Source organism: Bos taurus, chromosome 28 (assembly GCF_002263795.3).
Source record: "Bos taurus isolate L1 Dominette 01449 registration number 42190680 breed Hereford chromosome 28, ARS-UCD2.0, whole genome shotgun sequence".
Lineage (NCBI taxonomy): Eukaryota > Metazoa > Chordata > Mammalia > Artiodactyla > Bovidae > Bos > Bos taurus.
Genome location: NC_037355.1, coordinates 26,676,605 through 26,693,987, shown reverse-complemented (window position 1 = coordinate 26,693,987; position 17,383 = coordinate 26,676,605). Strand labels below are relative to the sequence as shown.

Below are 17,383 nucleotides of genomic sequence, written 5' to 3'. Positions count from 1 at the left end.
CTTAAATTGAAGAAAGTAGGAAAATCACTAGACTATTCAGGTATGACCTAAATCAAACTCCTTACAGTGGAAGTGACAAATACAAATACAAGTGACAAATACAACTACAGCCACAAATACAAGTGACAAATACAGTGGAAGTAACAAATAGATTCAAGGGATTAGACAGGATAGACAGAATGCCTGAAGAACTATGGACGGAGATTTGTAACACTGTACAAGAGGTGGTGGTCAAAACCATTCCCAAGAAAAAGAAACACAAGATGGTTGTCTGAGGAAAGAAGAGAAGCGAAAGGCAATGGAAAGATATACCCATTTGAATGCAGAGTTCCAAAGAATAGCAAGGAGAGATAAGAAAGCCTTTCTAAGTGATCAATGCAAAGAAAGAGAAAAAAATAATAGGATGGGAAAGACTAGAGATCTCTTCAAGAAAATTAGAGATACCAAGGGAACATTTCATGCAAAGATGGGCACAATAAAAGACAGAAATGGTATGGACCTAACAGAAGCAGATGTTAAGAAAAGATGGCAAGAATACACAGAAGAACTGTACAAAAAGATCTTTATGAACCAGATAACCACCATGGTGTGATCACTCAACCAGAGCCAGACAGACATCCTGAAATGCGAAGTGGGCCTTAGGAAGCATCACTACAAACAAAGCTAGTGGAGGTGATGGAATTCCAGCTTAACTATTTCAAATCCTAAAAGATGATGCTGTGAAAGTGCTGCACTCAATATGCCAGCAAATTTGGAAAACTCAGCAGTGGCCACAGGACTGGAAAAGGTCAGTTTGCATTCCAATCCCAAAGAAAGGCAATGCCAAAGAATGTTCAAACTACCACACAATTGCACTCATCTCACATGCTAGCAAAGTAATGCTTAAAATTCTCCAAGCTAGGCTTTAATAGTATGTGAACCGAGAACTTCCAGATGCTCAAGCTGGATTCAGAAAAGGCAGACGAACCAGAGATTAAACTGCCTACATCTGCTGGATCAACGAAAAAGCAAGAGAATTCCAGAAAAACATCTACTTCTGTTTCAATGACTACACTAAAGCCTTTGACTGTGTGAATCACAACAAACTATGGAAAATTCTTAAAGAAATGGGAATACCAGGCCACCTTACCTGCCTCCCGAGAAACCTGTATGCAGGTCAAGAAGCAACAGTTAGAAATGGACACAGAACAACGGACTGGTTCAAAACTGGGAAAGGAGTACGTCAAGGCTGTATATTGTCACCCTGCTTATTTAACTTATATGCAGAGTACAACATGCGAAATGCTAGGCTGGATGAAGCACAAGCTGGAATCAAGATTGCCGGGAGAAATATCAATAACCTCAGATATGCAGATGACACCACCCTTATGGCAGAAAGTGAAGAGGAACTAAACAGCCTCTTGATGAAAGTGAAAAAGGAGAGTGAAAAAGTTGGCTTAAAACTCAACATTCAAAAAACGAAGATCATGGCATCCAGTCCCATCACTTTATGGCAAATAGATGGAGAAACAATGGAAACAGTGAAAGACTTTATTTTCTTGGGCTTTGAAATCACTGCAAATGGTGACTGCAGCCATGAAATTAAAAGATGCTTGCTCCAAGAAAGAAAAGCTATGACAAACCTAGACAGTATATTACAAAAGCAAAGACATTGCTTTGTCAACAAAGGTCCGTATTATAGTCAAAGCTATGGTTTTTCCAGTAGTCATGTATGGATGTGAGAGCTGAACCATAAAGAAGGCTGAGCGCCAAAGAATTGATGTTTCTGAACTGTGATATTGGAGAAGACTCTTGAGAGTCCCTTAGACTGCAAGGAGATCAAACCAGTCAGTCCTCAAGAAAATCAACCTGAATGTTCATTGAAGGATTGATGCTGAAGCTGAAGATCCAATACTTCGGCCAGCTGGTGCTGGAAAAGACCCTGATGCTGGGAAAGACTGAAGGCAGGAAGAGAAGGGGACGACAGAGGATGAGATGGTTGGATGGTATAACCAATTCAATGGACATGAGTTTGAACAAGCTCCAGGAGAAGGTGAAGGACAGGGAAGCCTGGCGTGCTGCAGTGCATGGGGTCACAAAGAGTCAGACAGGACTGAGTGACCGAACAACAGCTACAATATGAAGGGCATTGTTCTAGGAGTTAACAATACAGAATAAAATTTCTGCTTCATACATGCTAGCTTAACACACAGAAATAAACTATAAATTAGTCAAATATATGGCATATCAGGGGGCGATGAGTGATTTTAAAAAAAAGGCTCTGTGGATGAGGTATGAAATTTTAGTGCATCCAGGGCAGGCTTCACATTTGAGTAAAGAGGAGAAGGAAGTGACAAGGCAAGCTTTGTGACTCTGGGGAGGACAAGCATCCCTGCTCAGGGTCAGCCATGCAGATGCCCTGCGGTTGGGGTTCCCATTGTGTTGAAGAAGCCATGGGGCAGCCAGTCGGCTGGAGCCAGGTGGGAGCGAGCATGTGAGTACTAGATGGAGGCCACAGTAAGAACAGTGGCCTTCACTGCAGGTAAATGAGGAACTACTGGGGGCCTTGGGGCAGAGAACTGTTCTGATCAGACTTTGACATTTCAGCAAGGTCACCCCGGGGCTGTATTAGAAGAGTCTTTTCCACAGACAGGGCAGAAGAGAAAGGCAGAACCCAACAGCCTATTAGGAGTCCACCACAACCACGCGGGAGATCCTGATGGCTCAGACCAGCAGTGTGGCTCTGGACCTATTCTGAAGGTGAAGCCAAGAGGGCTTACTGAGGTGTGACAGAAACAAAGGAACCATGGGCCACTTCAGGTTTGGCCTGGACAACTACAGGACAGACCTGCCACTCCCTAAGACGAGACAAAGGGAAACCACGGGCAGTGAGGAGTGAGCGGACAGATAAGGGTGGGGGGCTGCAGTCTCTACTTCAGTCTCAGAAGGAAGCCACAGGGACCTGAAAAGAAAGAAGAGCTGATCCAGAGGCCTGTGTGGCTCCCTCTGGGAAGCAGTATGAAAGTCAGAGAGGGGAAAGGAGGCCAGAGGGAAATCACAGCAGCATGTATGACCCGCTACAGGCCTTGCTGCCCACAGAGCCTGGGCCACAGCCATGACTGGCTGCTCACGGACCCATTTCACAGGTGGGGAAACTGAGGGAACTGAGTTTCACAGTGAGTACCTCTCTTTTAGAAGCTGGAAAGGGTCAGGATGAGGTATGGCGGGGTGGCAGGCAGCTCACACCCACCATCCCAATCAGGGACCAGGGGGCTGAACCCAGTGTCCCCACCAACCAGGAAGTCTACAGGATCCCGAGAGGTGATGAGGACTCTGGGTTTCTCAGAGTTGAGACTAGGACTCAAATCCAGATTCCAAGGATATCTGCTTTGGGAGTCAGGAGCTCTTCCCTCCTTCACCCACTCCCTCATCAGAATTTAATTCATGCCCCATAAAGTTCACCCTTACAAAATATACAACTCAGGAACTGCCCCGGTGGTCTAGTAGCTAAGACTCTGTGCGCACAATGCAGGGGTTCAGTTCCTGGTCAGGGAACTAGATCCCACACACCACAGCTAAGAGTTCGCAGGACACAACTGAAAGATCCCACATGCTGCAATGACAACAAAGACCCCCGTGCCACAAGTGAGACCTGGCACGCACTCAGTCGCTCGTCGTGTCCAACTCTCTCAGACCCCGTGGACTGTAGCCAACCTGGCTCCTCTGTCCATAGCGATTCTCCAGGCAAGAATATTGGAGTGGCTTGACATGCCCTCCTCCAGGGGATCTTCCCAACCCAGGGATCAAACCCAGGTCTCCTGCATTGCAGGCGGATTCTTTACCACTGAGTCACCAGGGAAGCCCTGGCATAGCCAGATAAATAAATAAAAATATTAAAACAAATAAATGAATTATACCACTCAGTGGTATTTAATACACTCACATTATTGTGCCACCATCACGGCTACCTAATCCCAGAACAGTGAAAGTGTTAGTCGCTCAGTCATGTCTGACTCTTTGTGACCCACCAGGCTCTTCTGTCCACGGGATTCTCCAGGCAAGAATACTGGAGTGGGTTGCCATTCCCTTCTCCAGGGTCCCTTCCTGACCCAAGGACTGAACCCAGGTCTCCCGTACTGCAGGCAGATTCTTTATTGTCTGAGCAAGCAAGGAAGCCCCAATTCAGGAATATCAAACCCAAAAAGTTAAACATACAATTATCATATGACCCAGCAATTCCATTCCTAGGCACATACCCAAAAGAACTGAAAACAGGTATCCAAACAAATACTTGTACACAAATGTTCTGGTTACAACAGCTGAAAGGTAGGAGCAATCCAAATGTCCATCAAATAATAACTGATAAACAAAGCATGGTATATCCATACATTACAATCCAAACGCAAAGAGTTGCATACTGTACGATTCTACTCGTATGAAAAGTCCAAAATAGATAAAGCCATAGAGAGAGAATGCAGATTAGTGGTGCCAGGGGCTGGGGGAAGCGGGTCATCAGGAGTGACTGCTTTATAGATACAGAGTTTCCTTTGAGGTGATGAATATGTCTCAGATGTTGAACATTACTAATCATCCAGGAAATGCAGATCAAAAGCACAGTGAGATATCACCTCACACCTGTCAGGATGGCTATTATCAAAAAAAGAGACAACAAAACGTTGGCAAGGATGTGGAGAAATTGGAACCCTTGCACACTGTCGGTGGGAATGGAAAATAGCACAGAGGTTCCTAAAAATTAAAAATATTAATGGAACTTCCAGATGATCCAGCAATCCCACTTCTGGGTATTTATCCAAAAGAACTGAATCAGAATCTCAAAAGAGGTATCAGCACAACACTCATGCTCACTTCAGCACCAGACACAACAGCCAAGAGGTGGAAGCAGCCCAAATGTCCATTGTTGGAGGAGTGGATAAAGAAAATGTGGTGCATACGCACAACAGAATATTGTTCGTGTGTGCAAAGTCGCTTCAGTTACGACCGACTCTTTGTGACCCCATGGACTGTAGCCTCCAAGGCTCCTCTGTGGATGGAATTCTCTAGGCTAGAATACCGGAGTGTGTTGCCATGCCCCGCTCCAGGGGATCTCCCCAATCCAGGGATCAAACCTGCGTCTCTTACATCTCCTGCACTGGCAGGCGAGTTCTTTACCACTTTACCAAAGCCAGTTGGTGCTTCCCAATGGAATATTATTCAATCTTTAAAAAGAAGGAAATTCTGCAGTATGCTACGTGGACAAACCTTGAGGTTGTTATGCTAAGTAAAATAAGCTAGTCATAGAAAGACAAATACTACATGATTTCGCTTATGTGAGGTATCTAAAATAGTCAAATTCAGGACTTCCAGGGGTGGTACAGTGGATAAGAACCTGCCTGTCAATGCAGGGGACACGGGTTCGATCCCTAGTCGGGGAAGATTCCACATGCCATGGGGCAATTAAGCCCTCGAGCCACAACTACTGAGCCCCTGCTCCACAACAAGAGGAGCCACGACAATGAGAAGCCTGTGCGCAGAAGGGTAGTCCCTGCTCACCTCAATGGAGAAAGCCCCCGCCCAGCCACAAAGACTCAGCCCAGCCAAAAATAAATAAATAAAATAAAATTGTTTTAAAATAGTCAAATTCATAAACTCAGAGTGGAACGGTGGTTGCCAGGCACTGGACAGAGGCGGAAATGGGAAGTTACTAACGAACAGGCACGAAGTTCTGGTTAAGCAAGGAGAATAAGCTCTAGAGATCGGCTACACAACATTACCTTTATAGTCAAAAATGATATTATACACTGAAAAATTTGTTAAGAGGGTAGTTCTCATGTTAAGTATTCTTACCACAATAAAATAAGAGATTTTTTTCAATGTTTCGGAGTTAGGTAGACATGACATTTGCACAATTTTGTGAATATACAAAATACCACTGAACTGCACACTCTGAAATAGTCGACTTTATGTTATATGAATTTCACCTCATAAAAAAAGTACTGAGAGCATGTCCATGCATCCAAATGACTCTCTCTCCCAAGCAAGTGCTACAGTGCAATCTAGGGCTTGAGCCCACTCCTGCATTCACGATTCAGTTCCTTCTTTGTGAATGCCAAATGACATCACTGCACAAACAAAGGTTGTGGTTCAAATAAGAGAAGGGGTGTAGGGTGGAGAACTGAGCCACCATAGCAGCCTGGACATGCCCAGTGCAAAAGCCTGGTCTCTTAGCAGTCAGGACTATGTTCATCCACGTGAAAAGAGCAAAGCCCACCTCTGTGCCAAATTCCCACAAGAAGTGGGTTGAAGAGCCACAACATGCAGATTTTGATAACACCATTATTTCAGCCTTATCTTTGATCAAACAAGCCAGAGCTCCAGGTTATCAAGTGATGTTCTATTAGAACAGACAGTTGGGGATTACTCATTGGCAGTTCAGGCTCAAATGTTAGTACAGTCAGCCAGCCACATCTTTGAGTTCTGCATCCAAGGAAAATATTTGGGGGAAAAAAAAAAACTCCTGAAAGTTACAAGAACAAAATTTGAATTTGCTGTGTGCTGACAACTTTTTACATAGTATTTACATGGTATTTACAACTATTTACATAACATTTACATTATATTAGGTATTATAAGTAATCTAGAGAAGATTTAAAAGCCAGGGGAGGATATGTATAGGTCATATGCAAATACGATCTATGCCATTTTACATAAGGGCTTCAGCTTCTTTGACTTCAGAATCCAACTTTGGAATCCGTGGGGGTTCTGAAACCATTGCCACCGCCAAAGATGCTGCGGAGGGACAACTGTAATCAGAATTACCCCAAACCAGCCAGCCAGCCCCTTTTTTAAGGCCCCTCTGCGCAGCAGGCACAAGAGACAGAAGCGGGGCAAACAGAAGGCGCCAGCTCTCTGCCATCAACCCAACAATGGCAATTTCGTTTCAGTTCACATCCTTCCAATTAAATTAACATTGTTCATTTGAAATGCGCTGGCTTTCTGGTTTTACTAGTTTTACTCTGGTTTCATTTCACGCTCGCTTTATAGTTATGTGAAAACCATGTAAACATGTCTAGGGCATTTACACTTAGTTTTATATTTGTACCTTTAAGTTATATTCTAAGAAAATTCAAATAAACAAGTGAGGCTTTTTTTCCTTTAAAGAGCCACAAAAAACCCACATACTTATGATTCCATTTATACGAAATGTCCAGAATAAGCAAATCTATAGAGACAAACAGTAAACTTGGAGGGTGGGGAGTGATGACTAATGGGTACGAGGTATCTTTCTGAGCTGATGAAAATATTATAAAATGAGACTGTAGTGACAGATGTACCCCTCTGTGAATACATTGAAAGCTACTGAATTGTAAACCTTAAATGCCTGATTGTACAGCATGTGAGTTAAACCTCCATAAAGCTGTTTTTAAGAGTGGGGGAAGGGGAGTCGACCTATTACCCAGGTTTGAACAGCATTAAGCTAGAGAAATCACAGAGAAATGAACAAACCCACCTATTCATGGCTTCCCTGCCAGGCCCACTCCACATCTCCCTTCCCCTGTACTGTCCCCAAGGGCTCTGGAGCCAGAAGAGGCTAAGAGGGAACCCTAAGTCACAAGCTAAGCCCTCCCGGGGTGAGCAGGTGGCTACCCTGGGACATCACAACTCAGGATTCCTATCTCCTGAACAGTATTAAGGCACTGTTTTGAATTATTAAACTGGGAAAAACTTAAAAACAATGAATACAACCAATCAGTAAGTAAGCAGGGAATGTGATTCTTGTATACTTCAAAGGCAGCGGCAAGGGAGGATGCATGACAATAAAGATTCAGCACCCCAGTGACCCAACTGGCTGGGATTTGGGTAGAGGCAGGAGCACTCCGAAACTGAGCACAGGCAGCCCCGCTTCCTGGGGAGGCAGCTGCCATCCCCGCCCTCCACCCACACATGCCCAGCACAGCCTGCAGCGCAGGAGAGGGTCCCCATCCCAGCATGCTGCCTGCAGCCAGCCTCAGCAAGGGGCAACTCTGCTGCAACAAGAAGGGAGGCCTCAGTCCATCTTCTGTCCACCCAGCAAACCTCCCTCTCCTTCGGCCCTTCCAGCGACACTTCACAGAGACAGGAAGAGGAAGCCCCTGCTGGCAGCTGCTGCGTAGGAGGCGCTGGTAAAGCCAGCCGGAGTGCACGTCTACCCATAACAGGCTGACCCCTTTTGTCCCAATGCCTTCCTTCTCTAGAAACCTGCCTGGAATTGACCACCTCCACAAAGCCTTCATTCTGTCTCCGGCAAAGGCTCATTGAGCCCCAGCTTGGAGCCAGAGGCGGGGGAGGAGTAGACACCTGTTTGCCTGGCCCAGGACCCCCACCTCTGGGCCCTCAGCTCAGGGATGGCTCCCAGGGAAGGTGGAGAACTTGGATAACTGTGCTGGCAACACCCCCAAGACAAAGCGCTAAGTGAAGTGGGCCCAGAGCCAGAGTCATGGGCCAAGTACAATTCTCTGTCCCCAAATTAAAACTACACAAATGCACACAGAGGCACAGGAAAGATGACTGGGGGATGTCCACGAACGGCTGACAGGGACACCTCGGGCCAAGAGAGGAAGTAAGGAATGGAAGGGCTTTCACATTTCACTCCCTCTCTCTAGGAAGCTACTACCTGAATCCTTTGTAAAGATAACTACTTAATTTTTTTTTAACTGAAAACATTTTCAAAAGCAGGGTAGACATCCATCAATTGGGAACTCGGTAAGCAAGCTATGGGTCCTACACACACTGGGATACATATCCAGCAACGAAAAAAGGAATACACTCCCAGAACACATGACATGACACTCGAGAACATCACGTTGAGGACTTCTCTGGCGGCCCACTGATTAAGAATCTGCCTGCCATAGAGAATAGACTTACAGACAGGGGGAGAGGGGAGGAGAGGGTGTATGTAAGGTGGTAACTTACATTACCATATGTAAAATAGACAGCCAACGGGAATTTGCTGTAAGGCTCAGGAAACTCAAAGGGGCTCTGCGTCAATCTAGAGTGGTGGGATGGGGAGGGAGATGGGAGGGAGTTTCAAAAGAGAGGGGATATATGTATACCTATGGCTGATTCATGTTGAGGTTTGACAGAAAACAGCAAAATTCTGTAAAGCAATTATCCTTCAATAAAAAATAAATTAATTTAAAAAAAGAATCTGCCTGCCAGTGCAAGGGATAAGGATTCAACACCGGTCTGGGAAGATCCCATACGCCTTGGGGCACCTAGGCTCCAGCATCACAACTACTGAAGCCCTCAAACCTTGAGGCCGCGCTCCACAATAAGAGAAGTCACTGTGATGAGAAGCCCATGCACCACAGCTAGAGAGAAGTCTGCACTTACTGTAACTAGAGAAAGCCCACACACAGCAAAGACGACCCAGTGCAGCCAAAAATACATTGGAAAAAAAAAAGAACATCATGTTGAATAAACTAGGCAGAAATAAAAAATACCTGATAACTGGATGAGTCCACTTATGTGAAAATCTAGAAAAAAGCAAAAGCAGAGTGACAGGGGATAAGCGGCCTGGGGCCAGGCACGGGAGCAACCACGGACTGCAGGGGAGCCCCAGGAAACTTCTGGGTGACAGAAGTGTGCCCACATGGATGGGGTGGGGGCTGCATGCCCATGGATTCACCAACACTCAGCCAGCTGCACCTGTAGGCTGGGTGGATGTTATGGTGCACACACCTCAATAAAGGCAGGAGGAAGGGAGCCAGCACTTAATGGGGAAGGGGGTCTCCCTTGGGGTGATGAAAATGTTCTGGAACTTGACGGAGGTGGTGCCACAACATTGTGAATAAACTCAATGCCACTTGTAGCTGTACTTCAAAATGGTTAATTTTATATCAAGTCAATTTCACCTCATTTTTTTTAAATTTTTAAGCAGACAAGGGAAACATTATTATGCCCATTTTGCAGATGGAAATCTGGGCTCAGAGGAAGCAGTCAACTGCTAGTCCCGGGTTTATCCACCTGCACCTTAGACCTGATTTAGAGCCCAGGAGAGGCGAGAGAGTTGCTCCAGACTTCCCCAGAAGGCTCTGCAATGCTGGGCCTCTACCTCCAGGGAGGGCTCTGGGTCTTTTTCTCTAGGGTATTTGAAAATCAGAGCTTCCCCACAAACCCCAGAGTGAGCCAGCAGAGCGGCACCTGCAGGGACTCCTGAAGGCTGTGAACTCCATCAACCGACAGGGCTGCATCCGTGGCAGGGACCGAGCATCAGCAAGAAAGTGGTCAAACTAAGGCTAAAGCCAGGATGGGGATGGGGATGAGCCCAATCAGATCCAGGCTAGATGAGGTCTTCTGGGCCCTGCCAATCAGGGCCCTAGGGAAACGAGGGGTCAGCACCAACCTCAGGGACCAAGGAGAAGGCCTCAGCAACTACAGGACGGCAGTCAGAGTAGACACATCCACCAGCCTCTTTGTGACTGGCAGGAGAGGGATTCACGTCTTCCTGAGCTCTGCAGGAAAAGAAGAGAGGAGGAGAGGTTCCCCTCTGTGCTTTCTAAACAGAATCTTCAAAAACACCCACTGGCCCTGTCTCCACTCTGGGGAGGGCCCGGACAGAGGCCACCGCCTGCAGACAGCAGAGCCTAGGGCCCAGCAGCATGTAGAGGCCGGCAAAGCCCAGGGTCGTCTGAGGGCACCCACTTCTCTCCCCCCTAAATGCCCCTGCACCAGCCTCTTGGCAGTGGGGCCTGTTTCTCATGGGCGAGGGCGGGAAGCCCAGCCATGGACCCACAGCCGTCCTAGCACCACACCCTCCCTCTGCCTGGAATTTCCAAAAGCCCTGCTCCCTGGGAGCCCACAGGGTCAGGAGCGGCACACCCAGTTCCCAGATGCTCCCTATTGCCTGCCATGGGCATGAAGGTAACCCCAGATGCCCCATGTCTCTCCTTCATCAGCATGCTTCAGCTCCAGCCCAAGCAGGGGCTGAAAATCCAGTACACGTCAGGTACAGAAAATAAAACAGCTTCCAAGGTCCAGGAATTCCACTATTAGACATTCTCTCCTTAGGAGAGGTTTCAAAGGCCTCAGTTCATTCCTGAGAAAGGGGATCTGTTAACCTATAGGTATCTCAGCTAAGAGCAAAAATAGGCATGTTGATGCTGCAATGGGGGCAGTCTGGAGCCCCCAGCTCAAAAATGAGGGGTCCCAGGGAGGGCTGGCAGGGCTTCCCTGGTGGCTTAAATGGTAAAGAATCCACCTGCAATGCAGGAGACCCGGGTTCAATCCCTGGGTCAAGAAGATCTCCTGAAGAAGGGAATGGCCACCCACGCCAGTATTCTTGCCTGAAGAATCCCATGGACACAGGAGCCTGGAAGGCTACAGTCCATGAGGTCGCAGAGTTGGACACAACCAGACACAACAACTAACACACAGAGAGGGCTGGCAGGCCTTCATAAGAGGGCAGGGAGGTCCCCTGGAGAATGGGGAGACAGACAGCGAAAGCGATTCCTTAAAGTAAAAGGAGGGGCCTCTAGGCGTCTCATGTCCTAAGAGGGAGGCCAGGACTGCCTCTGAGCCCAGTGTAGGAGGAACAGCAGATCACAGGCCGGGAATGCTGAGCCTGGGCCCCACCCCAGGTCTGTGGATCTGCTCATGTTCCCTAGACATGCCAAGAGGCCACATCTCTGCATGGGTTGCTCATTCTGTTTGGGAAGCCCTTTTCATCCTTGCAAACTCTAGGCCATCCTTCAAAGCCCCCCGAAGCATCACCTCGTGCCCAGGCAAGCCCTTCCCTCCCTTCAGCTCTGACCATAGCAGACACGGCCCCCAGCAGGTACCAAGTAGAATGTACACAGGTGCCTCCCTCACCTGGCAGGGACCAAGTCTCACTCACCTTGGGTCCCCTGCACCTCACACTGAACCTGGGGCATGAAAGGCCAGGAATTGGAGCCAAGATAGCATCCCGGGGCCCTCTCACCTTGAGGCACTGTGCAAACAGCCTGGCCTCTGTGGTTTCACAGGCCTGTGGCTCTGCTGAGATCACTGTAATCATGGTAAGAGCAGCACCGAATGTTTACTGAGCACTTACTATGAGCCACACGTTACTGCGAGGGCACTCCATAGGCTACCTCCTTTCATCTTTGTGACATTCTTCCAAGGGAGTTACTATTATTAATCCTGTTACACAGGGAATCAGGCACAGAGAGGTTAAGTGAGTTGCCCAATGCCACAGAGCCAGTGAGGAAGGAAGCTAAAATTCAGACCCTAGTGATCTGGTTCTGGACCCAGTAATCTTAATCACTAAGATGTATTGCAGGTATGAAGATGGTCAGTTGTCAGGACAAGCTCTGAGTGGAAGAGGAACTCGGAGGTTTTAAATGCTAGTTCTCCCTGGGCCTTCTCTTTCCCTGGTCCCAGCAGAAGACTTAGGAAGAACAGCAAGGCCTCTGCCCAGATCCAGCCTGCTGCTCCCAAGCTCGACCCTGTGCTGAGTGCCAGTTACAAGAAACACAAAAGGCCCATCTGCCAGCCCCTTGGCCCAGACTGGGGAGGTACACAGCTGTCCGCTGGGAGGCAGAGCCATAATTTGGGGCTATTCTTAGGAAACCACTGGCTCCCCTCCCAGAGGCCAGCAGGCCAGGCCCAAGCTTCATACAGCCTCCTGCAAGCATGGAGAGGTCCCACAGGGGCTAAGGAGCAACTGCGGGGTGAGAGGTGAGAACAAAGCCCTCGAGCTTTCAAATCAGAGGTGCTGGGCTGCTCACCTTCCCAGGGCTTGGCCACCTGGCTGCTGACCAGCTCTGGGGGGTCCTGGCCACAGAGCAAGTCCCGTCACCAAAGTTCCACCAACAGGGCTTGCTTTGTGCCAGACCCTGGGCCACACACTTTCCATTCACATTAAACCCTCGCCACATCCCAAGGGTGAAGGATTACTGGCCCCATTTAAAGATGAGGGGTTGCACTTTAAAGATGAGTTAAGACATTGAGTAGCTTGCCCAGGTAACACAGTGAGTTAGTGTCAACTTTATTTCCCATCTCCAGGTTGGGCCAGAGCCAAATGGTGGGGCGGGGCCCTTCCCCATCCAAGTCCAAGGTTTGGGGGAGGGGCAGTCCACACTAGAGAGCAAAGGTCTCACCAAAGATCCAACTGCAAGTCTACTCTTTCTCTCCCCTCCCCCCCCTCCCACCCCCGGACTGTCCCTTCCCTGCAAGAAACCCTCAGGTTTGGGCTAAGAAGGGGAGTCCCCAGCAGGTTCCTCCCCTACCCTGGCCCTACAGTCTCACTTCAGGAAGTTGTACAAACCTAGAGGAGATGAACCTCAAAGTTCAAGGAGCCTCTGCCGGTGCTTAAGGCATGCGCCCAGCCCTTAGAGAATAGGGAGGTCAAAGAATTCTCAGGTTTAAACAGAGGCTCCTGAGCTCTTTGGGGTCTCCAAACCCCAAAGCAGGAGTCTAGAAATGAAGCCACACCACTCAGCACCTGCACAGCCACTATCCCAAACAAGTCAACTTTCAGGCACCGCTGCCACAGAGTCACAGGAAAAACTCAACAACGCCTGCCTTGGACTACATCTTGGTTGCTGCTGTTTGGTTACTAAGTTCTGTTCAACTCGTTGTGACCCCATGGACTGCAGCACGCCAGGCTTCCCTGTCCTTCACTATCTCCTGGAGTTTGCTCTAACTCATGTCCATTGAGTCAATGATGCCATTAACCATCTCATCCTCTGTCACTCCCTTCTCCCCGTCCTCAATCTTTCCCAGCATCAGGGTCTTTTCCAATGAGTCAGCTCTTCATATCAGGTGGCCAAAGTAGTGGAGTTTCAGCTTCAGTATCAGTTGATCTCCTTTAGGATTAGCTGGTTTGATCTCCTTGCTGTCCAAGAGACTCTCAAGAGTCTTCTCCAGCACCACAGCTCTCGGTACCACCTCTGATTGTGTTCTGCCGTCTGCTGCCCGGTGACTCAGCAGGTCTAAGTGTCTGTGTTTCAGGTGCTCACAGCCAACTCCATGTCTGCCCAGGGATTCAAGTCACATCCATGTGGCTCCCTGTCTCTCGACAGTGAATGTCAGCTGACATCCCTGTCTGTGCTCGTCTGGGCCCACCAATACATCTGTCCACTTCTGCCAGCCAAGTCTCCACGATGGCACAGATCTGTCTGTACAGTACCTGCAGCCCATCCGTTGTCCCCACTTGTGTGTTCACACCGTCTGCCCCTGCACATGTCTGTGCCCTGAGTTGCTTGCCCACCTCCACTGTCTTCCTGGGTCTGCTCTCATGTCCACTGTATCCAGTTCCTCACCGGCCAAGCCCACGCAGCCATAAACCTGAGCACGTTGGCACACATCTCTGCCCACACCAGCATTCCCCACCTGTTCCTGGGTGACCCTGTGGGCGCCACCTGTTTGGAAGCAGGTGGGTATGTGTTCACCCAAGTACTCACAGTGCCGGCCAAGGGCTAAAGAGTAAGCTCAGCAACTCCCACTCCCAGAACAGTGTCCAAGGCCACAGGCATGAGTTCACTGCCACCTCTACAAAGTGTTCCAGGACATCTTGCCAGGGATGATGGGGGAGGGAGCAGAGCCCAAGGCACAGCAGAACCTCAGAGGTGAGGTCAGAGATGCCCCAGGTACCACTAACCTCAAGCCAGTTCTGCCGGGCCTGTCCACTTCCAACACCCCAATTCCAACCCCAATGGCCAAGGAGAGGAAGACTGTCCGTCTGCGCTCACAGGAAACAGTGTCTGGCTCCAGCCTGCCAAGCTCATCTCCAGCCGCCACAGACAGAGGCTCTTCAGAAAGGAAGTGAGGACTTCCTCCTGTAAGGCTGGATCTAGACCCCAAACCTCAGAAGCCCCAGGGAAGCTAGGAAGGTCCTATGGTCAGCCTGACCCCAGAAACCAAACGTAATTCTCCTGAAGTCCAGAATAGCTTCAGTCGGCAGGAAAAAAAAAAAAAACTGGGAGTGGGGCTGGGGCACACTTCTGCTGCTCCCTGTCCCTGGAGGTGGTGAGAGGTCCTAAGCAGCAGGGTAATCAGAAAGAAGGGGTACGGAGGCAGAACAAGAATATTTCAAACATATTTGCTTGGCTGCATGAGAATTGCATCCCAGCTTCCCTGGCAATTACAGCCTGTGTCCCTCATTCAGCAAGTAATCATGTGTATTCTCTTGGTATTTCCAGTTACTATTAGTCCAGGACTGGTATGGAAACCCTATACTAACGATATTTCTCTGTGTTTATGCCTTGTGTCCCACCCCTATCACCGCCCCCACCTGGCTGCACAGTGGGGCTAAGCCACCTAAGGGAAGAACCCTCCAACTCCTTCCACCACTCCCATCCTCCTTGGCAGAGCCCAGTGCCTGGCATTTAAGAGATGCTGTCACTGGGTCCAGGCTGCTCTTCAGGAAGCCAAGGAGTTGTTGCTTGGAACTCTGGTGGAGAGAGCGAGAAGCTGGAAGCTTCCTGAAGTCAGGGGAGCTTTTCTTCCATTTCTGACTCCCTAAGAGGTCCTGGATGCTTTTAAGAGTCCAGGGCAGCAGTCTCCCTGACACTGCACTCTGCTTTCTGACAGGCCGCCTGCCCCTTCAAGAAAAACCTCTGAAGATGAAAAAAGGGTTCCCCTGGGAGACCCAGGCCTACAGAAGGAAAGAACCAGATGGGGCCCAACATCAAAGCTTGCACCCACTGGGATCTCTGGACTCTTCCCAGTTCCATGGACCTCAAGTGCCTAAAGAGGAACCCAGGGACCTCAGGTGTGGAACATGAGGCTGCTTGCCTCGCCGCAGCTGCACGGGAAGCCCAGCTCTCAGGTCTCGCCCGAGGACCAGCCATCAAGGGTGGAGGTGTCGTCATCCCACACCTACCCTAGTCGGAGAGAAAGCTCCTGGAGAAAGTGCGTAGCCCAGAATCGGACAGATAGAACGACTCAGTAACTCCTGTTTAATGTGTGGTTCCGCTTCTCTCCCAGGCACCGATCCCGTGCGGGTTTCGTTGTGGGGGCCAGGATCTCTCCTCTCCACAGAGCCCAGGGAGGCTTGTGATCTAGGGGATGGGGAGTGGATGGTCGGAGCAGCCCCGGCCCGGGAGTGCCGAGAAGAGTCCCTCATCAGCCCTCGCTCGCCCGCCCCGGGTCCTGACGCGTCGGTACCTGCCAGCCCGTGGCTCCGGGGGGCATCCGCGCTCCTGCGGCAGACGCGCGGCGCCCGAGCTGCGGGCGCCGAGTTAGGCAGCGGCGGGTCGCGCCGGGTACTGGCTCCGGCTCGCTCCTCCCAACTTCCCCAGCCCATCCGTGGGCAGAGGCGGCTCCGGAGGCTGGCAGGCCGGGCGCGACGAGGCGAGGGCACAAGCGCAGGAGGCCGCGCTCGCCTGAGTAGAGAGCCGCGCACCCCAGCAGGAGCGCGCCGCTCGGCTCCCGGTGCCCCGCGACCCCCACGCCGAGGGCGGACCGGGCGGGGCCGCCAATCACCGCGCCCGCCGTAGTCCAGCCAGCCAGAGCCCGGGCCCCAGCCGCCGAGGGGGGCGGGGGTCTCGGATTTAAAGACACACTCACCAAGCAGCGTCCGGATTGGCATTCCAGAGCAGCTGTTGCCTGGGGGAGAGGGAACGGCTGGCCCCACCTTTCTCGGCCCCTCTTCCTCCCTCCCCCAGCCCACCCTCCGCCTAGGAGGAAAAGTTTGGGGCGGGGGAGACCGCTTGGGAAACCAGTTCCGCTTCCCTTGTCATGAGTTCGGCTCTTTCTGGAAGAAGCCCAAACCCTACATCCAGCCTCCCTGGCAGGAGAAAGAAGCAAAAGCTCTCGGCGCCACACCCCCGCCCAGACTCCAGCTCCCCGGGAGATCGGCGGGCCCTCGCCGCTCTCTGCTTTTTAAAGCCAAGCCAAGCCTCGGCGGGCGCCGGAAGAATCCTCCCTTGCTGTGCAACCTGGGCTAGGCGACTGCTCTCCCTGGACCTCGCCACCACAGGAGTCAACGGTTGAGCCCTTTAAGAGCAGACTGTCCGCTCAGTGGTGGGCTTCTCCCAAACCTTGGACACCCTCAGAACCCGGAGACAAAAAGGGAAGAACCAGGCAGACACTTCGGAAGGGGAGAGGTCCCTTTGTCCCCACCCATGGCTCCCTGCAGTGACAGGCACAATCCTAACCCCCAGGAGGGCCTGTCCCCGGCTCCCCTGACAGGGGGAAGCAGTCCAGCCTGGCCCCCCGGAACGCCCAGCAGTCCCTGCCAGCCCTCGGCGGGTGCGCGCCTCCAAGTGAACGCTGGTGCGTTCACTCTCTCACCACTGTTTTTCTGAGGGAGACGAAATTGGTTGTGGTTAGTGAGTCACTTGCCCCTTCTCTCTGCCCTGCACTGGGGACCTGCGTCTTCCTCACCTGTCGCTGCCTGCCTTGCCCACAAGCAGGGATGGAGCGGGAGTCAGTGAAGTCCAAG

General features: G+C 50.4%; 1 protein-coding gene across 9 annotated transcripts in view; it reads right to left on the bottom strand.

Moving 5' to 3' along the window:
• Nucleotides 1-16,798, bottom strand: part of PALD1 (phosphatase domain containing paladin 1) — an 84,114-nt gene extending 67,316 nt beyond the window's left edge. Inside the window, exons 1-4 of one of the 9 annotated variants that reach the window (XM_059882530.1) lie at nt 16,105-16,393; nt 15,821-15,998; nt 10,361-10,469; nt 9,459-9,491 (exon numbers count right to left, since the gene is read on the bottom strand). The gene's annotated coding sequence lies outside the window, so the exon portion shown is untranslated. Of the gene's footprint in view, nt 1-9,458; nt 9,492-10,360; nt 10,470-15,820; nt 15,999-16,104; nt 16,412-16,506 lie in introns of those variants that run through there. The other 8 variants (XM_024986676.2, XM_024986674.2, XM_024986675.2 and 5 more) reach the window with 8 other exon arrangements.
• Between the last annotated feature and the right edge of the window lie 585 nt (nt 16,799-17,383).